The 7,453-nt window shown below is 31.0% G+C and overlaps 1 long non-coding RNA gene across 1 annotated transcript; it reads left to right on the top strand.

Moving 5' to 3' along the window:
- The first annotated feature begins 2,798 nt into the window (after nucleotides 1–2,798).
- Nucleotides 2,799–3,363, top strand: LOC116351667. The gene is made up of 2 exons (XR_004202182.1): nucleotides 2,799–2,932; nucleotides 3,098–3,363. It is a non-coding gene; the product is annotated as an uncharacterized LOC116351667 (long non-coding RNA).
- Nucleotides 3,364–7,453: the final 4,090 nt, after the last annotated feature.

Below are 7,453 nucleotides of genomic sequence, written 5' to 3'. Positions count from 1 at the left end.
AACCGATGGCAATGCATTCGTTTTTCTGATGAACAAAGAGAAGAAGACGAAGAAGAAAACCGATGAAAGTCATAGCGGTGCAGTGTTCAGATTACGAGGGCGCGTAGTCGGAATTTGACAACATCGGGCAACATTTAGTTCGTGTATTTTTGACATTTCATGGAATGTGATATAAAACGTGTTTGAGAAATTTCGAGTAATTTATTAAAATTAAAGTGAGTTCAATATTTTGATTAAATAACAGTGAAATTTTTTTTGAAAATATATGTGTTGAAGATGTCAAAAAGAAAAAGTTTATGTAAATATCTTTATGTTCTTTAAGGAGTCAGCAAAAAATATAATGAATATTCATACAGTATCATTTTTTTGCATAGTGCGGTAAAAACGGGTAAAAAGAAATATATTTGTGCCACAGACAGCAGTGTATTTTCCGATATTAGCATCCATTTGCAATCGTTTGCAATCAATTTATCTGTCAATACCGGTCAGTGCATATATGTGTTACAGCTGGAACAAAAATGTGCTGTATGTGGCACAAATGTACTTATACGTTTACGGATCGCTCGACAGCACTAATAACAAACTTATAAACAAATGGGTGCGTTTCATTCACAGCGTATATTGATTCGTTTCAATTATTCGATTAATGTAAATATATTTATGTTCTTTAAGAAGTCAGAAAAAAAATATATTTCTTTTTACCCGTTTTTACCGCACTCAGCCAAAAAAAAAATGATACTGTGTATTGGTGTGTATGAATATTCATTATATTTTTTGCTGCCTCCTTAAAGAACATAGAAATATTTACATTAACTTTTACTTTTGACATCTTCAACACATATATTTTCAAAATTTTTTTTACTGGTATTTTATCAAAATATTGAACTAACTTTAATTTTAATAGATTACTCGAAATTTCTCAAACACGTTTCATATCACATTCCATGAAATGTCAAAAATGCACGAACTAAATGCTGCCCGATGTTGTCAAATAAGAGATGGGCGCGTAAATGTGGCGGCGCCACTAGTAAAAAATTGCTTCACTGCTAATGTATGAGTTCGCGCGAGTGACGAAACGACATTAGTGTGTTGAAAAGTCGAACTCGCTATATATACACGTAATATACGAAATCCAGACCTAGAAGGCCGTTGGCCCTGGTTGTTGTATGGTTGGAAAGCCCAAGGGCCATAGATCAAGAAAAAATGTCAAAGTTTGAAAATCGGTCCACCCGTCTTCAAAATAAGGTCCTTTCAAGAAAAGGGTCAAAATTCAGTTTTTCCATGTATGGCACTACATGAGGTCATTGACCTCTAAAACATCGATATTCGGATTCTAGAGCTCAATACCTTTCCAACGACCCCCTAACCATCAAAATCGATCAAACTTTTCGAAAATTTCAGCGGTTTAAAAATTTCATATGAATCTCTATGAAAAATTAAAATGTCTGTCTGTCTCTGTGTGTACAATTTTGCGTAGTTATTTTTGATCTTTTTGAAACTTCCTGTGATTAAAGTACACAAAAAACTAAGACTTTTTCGTTCCGGCACTTTTCGAATTTCGGCCTCCAAAAGTCAATTTTTGACTTTTGTACCCACGGTCACCGAGGCACATACACTTGACAAACCCCGGAAATATGCATATCGTTGGAAAGGTCTTCTAGTGAGCTATCGAATGGTATCATTTGCGGTCCAAAAATTTCAATTTGGGTTGGCCAAATTGGCCAAAAACCAAAAAGTTACCATTCGGCCGGACACAAACCGTCCATTACCTCGAAAACAAGCTCAAGGATTTTTTTGAAAATTTCCCCGATTTTAGGCCCAAGACTAAGCTATAATATTCCGCATAGCTCATATCCCAGAAAATTCTTGTTTTCAAGATATGGCCTTCGATAGTGCAAAAATGGCCAAAAATGGCCATTTTTCAAACAATCGCTGTGGCACCTATACTTGACTTACCCAGGGCATTTGCATATTCGTTGGAAAGGTCTTAAAGTAAGCTATCGAATGGTGCCAATTGCGACTTAAAAATTTCAAATTGAGGTGGCCAAATCGGTCAAAAATCTAAATTTACACCGGACACATAATGGTCATTTTCTCGAAAAAGACTGCATAGGTTCTTTTCAAAAATTCATCAATTTTAGCCCCAAGTCAAAGATAAAAAAATAAGCATACCACACACTACTGCAAAAACCTCTGTTCCTCATTATGATCCATAATTTATATCATTTTGATCCAAAAAATAACCTAAAAATCTATATTTTCATTGTATTTGAAAAATATTCAAATTCATGGGTCTTGATTAACTTGGAAAATAGCGCTTACAAAACTATTGATATCAAATAAAAAACCTCTATCAACGTAGAGAACGAGTGACGAAACCAACATTTGAAACACAAAATTTCTGATATCAATTTTGTGACGAAAATATTTGGTAGATATATTTTTTGTGAACTGTGAATATAAACTTAATATACATTTGTATATTCGGAACGTTGCTTCATTGCGTCAGTATGAACTCAAAGTAAAAAGAAGAGAATTTCTGCAACTACAAAATCAAATTTTTTTTCGAACATTTTCGTTTTTTGGAGCAAAATAAAAAATTTCATGAATTTGATTGCAAGCGTCACTGAAAATTTATATCAGATCATTTCAGATTTCAGATGTGCAGTATTGCGTCACATTGGGAACTTCGAAAGAAGTTTTTTGTACTTATAATATACTATAGTAATTCAATAAAATCAGTTTTTTAGTAAAATAATAAAATATTCAATTATTAAACATTTTCATATTTCTATTTTATCGTTGTTGATTATTTACAATTTTTTTCTTTTTTAATTCTCCCTAGGTAAGACATCTCAAGCCTTATTTCAGCAAAACTTGCACAGTTGGACAAATTCAAACCAGTGATGATTTTCGCCATTTGGCACGAAAGGTAATTCCTAAAAATAACTTATTTAATACGAATGAATTTGCGACTTTTTCTGAGATTTTATTTTAAAAAATGTAGTAAAAGTCACACTTACATTCTCGGACAATCATTTTAATTAAAATTCTTTAGTTTATATGTTTAATTTTGAAATACCATTTCTCACTGCAGCTCACATTCTTTGTTATGCTAAAAGAACTAAAGTACTGTAATAACGTAAGCTTGCTGGAGGTAACAGAATCAGTAAAAAATAAGGCCCGTGAATATATAAAAAAATACATGTCGAAATTTGGAAAAACATACCTTCGTGATGAAAATGAAAAAGACTACCATTTTGAAGATTTGTAAATAAAGTGAAGGAACAACAACTCACATTTTTTTGAAAGAAATAAATTATTTTATTCATTAAAATAAAGTTAAATAACTTATCTACTAAATTATTTCAATTTTCTTTATGTATCGAGCTCTTTTTTTATTGACAAATAATATATGTAATTGAGTGTGAACAAAAATTTTTCAGAAACATATTGCGATGTTAACATTTTTGTATATGAATATAATAAATGGATTAAGATTGAAATAAAAAAAATGATTCCAAAGTAACAACAAAACTCATTTTATATGGTTGTGAAACCAGAAGAAATAAAATGTCTAACATCCGTAAGATGAACTTTTCCGGACTGTGATCCACCGAACGTTTTCCCACTGTATCTTTTACCGAAAATATGAATTCGTGAGAAAACTGAATCTTATATAAGTTTTGCGATACAAATAATTTTTGATAGACTTTTCAGGCCTGACAAATTTTTGCGATTGCCTTGAAACCTTTTTAGGGATTTAGTGACTAATTTGTGATAATTCGTGACACCAATATTTCGGCCCATGGAATAGACTTTCGGCCAATTTTGGCCATTTTTCTATTTAGGACTATTGGCCAAAAAGTCTCTTAGCGAAATTTTGAATAAAAGCAAAAAATAAAAATCTAATGATGTAGAATTTTAGTGATTAATTTGTGACTCACAAATATGACTTTAGATTTTCGATACGACATCTGGTGGACATATTATGAACAAAAACTTGAAAAATGCACAAAAATGATTTTAATCGAAAAATTGAAAAGGCTTTTCATAAAAATGGGCAAAATTATAAAAATTCTTCGACATAATTTTAGTGACTAATTTGTGACTGCCAAAAATGTCAAAATTTGAATTTGTGACACAACGTGTGTAACAGAAATCACCATTTTTCGATTTTCACTCTAAAAGTCGAAAAACAATGAAATTTTTTAAATCGAATACGTAGATCCAAATAAATGATGCCATCTTTTAGTGACCAATTTGTGACTCTCAAAAATGTCAACATTTGAATTTGTGACACAACGTGTGTGACAGAAATCTCAATTTTTCGATTTTCATACTAAAAGTCGAAAAACAATGAAATTTTCTAAATCGAATACGTAGATCCAAATAAATGATGCCAACTTTTAGTGACCAATTTGTCACTCTCGAAAATGTCAACATTTGAATTTGTGTCACAATTTATGTGACAGAAATCTCAATTTTTCGACTTTCACACTAAAAGTCGAAAACAATGAAATTTTGCCAATCGAATACGTAGATCCAAATAAATGGTGTCATATTTTAGTGACCAATTTGTGACTCTCAAAAGTGTCATCATTTGAATTTGTGAGCATGAATCTAATGAACATCGTCCACGAAAGTCAGCATGCATTTATTGTGAAAATCGAAAAATTGAGATTTCTGTCACACGCGTTGTGTCACAAATTCAAATGTTGACATTTTTGAGAGACACAAATTGGTCATTAAAATATGACCGCATTTATTTGGATCTACGTATTCCATTTGCAAAATTTCATTCAACTTCGACCTTTAGTGTGAAAATCGAAAAATTGAGATTTTTGTCTCACACTTTGTGTGCCAAATTCAAATGTTGACATTTTTGAGAGTAACAAATTGGTCACTAAAAGATGACACCATTTATTTGGATCTACGTATTCGCTTTGCAAAAGAAGCTTTTCTCCGATATTCGACAGAATGATATGTTTTTACAGTCGTGTCAAAAAATTTTAAGCCTGGCATATAAAGAGAAGTAGTTTCAAATCGTTGTTGTGCTGTAATTGAAGTAAGAACCTTCAAACTTATAGCTACAAAAAATTGGGACAATATCTCTTATGGATAGTTTCCTATGTTGGCCATTTGGCCATCATTTCGAAATCCTTGAAATCTTTTACAAAATCAACTACTTCATTTTCCTCTTGGGATATTTTTCATATTTAAAAAGTGGAAATACTAGCTAAAGGCCGGCCCCAATAAATACAATAGATGGTGAATTTGAATCAAAGTTCAGGTGGTGGTTGTGCTTGTCCAAATATTAACTTGCGAGCTGTCATGCGAGTACAAAATTTTCTTCAGAAGAAAACGTTATTTTACTTCTACTACAAAAACGCAATCTATACATCTTTCGAGCGTAGTACAGTCCCAAGACCATAATATACCATTTGTATCCTAGAAACAGAAGCCATATGTTTAAAAGCATCTGTTTGGAGGCGACCTTCTACTGGTGCCTTTTCACCACTTCATACTACTGTGTTCTCTTTACTTTAGTATTTAATTTATAGTACTGGAACCAGGCTTCATTGACAACTACTATTGATTTATTCACCACATTCTAGAAGCTTGAGAAATCCATCACGAAGAGAAAAGTGTTTATCTGTCATAATTTTTTCAAAGACTTTTTGAATGTTCGCGAACAAACGTTCTCCAAGTAACATTTTCCGTGTGATATATTGAAGACACTATCCGCTGCGATGCTGAGGGTCGCAGCTGTTGTACTGTTGGACATTTGGAATATTTCATGAACTACACTTGGATTTTGGCCATCACATCTTGAACTGTTTTCACTAATGTCACAAAAGTGTGAGAGTCAACATTCATCCAGTCTCTGCACAACTATGAAGATTTTTCTTATTCTTTGACTATGGTATACGATGGAGGAGGGTCACCATAAACTACACGCAAGAAGTGATTGAAATCGTTTTATGCTATACCATCTTTTGTGAGATACCTAATCTCAACATGATTTTGGAATTTTTCAGTTTTTCAAAAATATCAAAATGATCAAATGCCTAATGTTGAAGTAAACAAATGAAGAGAGATATGCACTCAATTTTTTATACTGTCGACAGTTCATACTTCAATTACAGCACAAGAACGATTCGAAACTACTTCTCTTTATATGCCAGGCTTAAAACTTTTTGTGTCACAGGTGTGTCACCTGTAGTTCTATCATTTATAACAGATGGTGCCACATATAAATTCGTAGCAATGTTGGGATTAAAAAATAATCCATTTAGATTATTAAAAAAAATTAAAAAGATTAAATTGTTTGTATTTTTTTTGTTTCAATTCAATATTTTACATTTTGTTTTCATGAAAATATATTATTTTTTACACAAATTCGATACAACTTTCAGTGTTGACAGCTTATGAACGCACTCTTGAAATGAGATAAACAATACAAAATACGTCGTATAATAGAAATTAAAAATTATAAGATTACTATTTTTTACTCCATACTTAATTTAGTTTATTTTTTTAAAGCAAAACGACAACAATATTAATATAATCTGAGAAAATACAGATGGGAAAACTCAAAGTAATAAGCAAAATGCCATCTTAACATGGACATATTTTCTCACATATTAAAATGCCAATTTAACCGCAACACATTTTGTTTGCGGGTAGAATGCTATTTCAACATGTAAAAAAATATGTTCATGTTAAAGTATCAATTTGTATAATTTAAAAATAATCTTTTCTCATTTAAATGTTCTTAAAAAAAAGCTATCGATAAAAAATTACAATATACCGATTTTTTTATTCTAATAATTTTTCTGCACATATTTATCCATCATATTGTAATTTTTCTCCAATATCATTTTTTAAGAATATTTAATTGAAAAAAAAAAATTCTTTTAAATTACACAAATATACAAATTGACGACAAAATGCCATTTTAACATGAACACATTTTTTACATGTTAAAATAGCATTTGACCTGCAAACAAAATGTGTTACGGTTGAATTGGCATTTTAACATGTGAGAAAATATTTCCATGTTAAAATGGCATTTTGCTCTTATTACTTTGAGTTTTCCCGTCTATATTTTCTCAGAGTATATTGATATTTGTGTCGTTTTGTTATAATAAAATATAAATTAAATTAAGTATGGAGCAAAAAATATCAATCTAATAATTTTTAATTTCAATTATACGACGTATTTTGTATCAAATAAAAAACCTCTATCGAGGTGAAGAACGAGTGACGAAACAAAAATTTGAAACACAAAATTTCTGATATCAATTTTGTGACGAAAATAGTTGGTAGATATATGTTCTGTGTACTCTGAATATAAACTTAATATACATTTGTATATTCGAAACGTTGCAGAAATTCTCTTCTTTTACTTTTCCGCACACATAGTGTAAGGTGAAAAGTATTGTAATCG

The sequence above is a fragment of the Contarinia nasturtii genome, unplaced genomic scaffold (assembly GCF_009176525.2).
Source record: "Contarinia nasturtii isolate CC-2019 unplaced genomic scaffold, AAFC_CNas_1.1 Cnas_scaffold_5977, whole genome shotgun sequence".
Classification (NCBI taxonomy): Eukaryota; Metazoa; Arthropoda; class Insecta; order Diptera; family Cecidomyiidae; genus Contarinia; species Contarinia nasturtii.
Note: the sequence above shows the minus strand (reverse complement) of the source record. Positions and strands in the feature narration are given on the sequence as shown.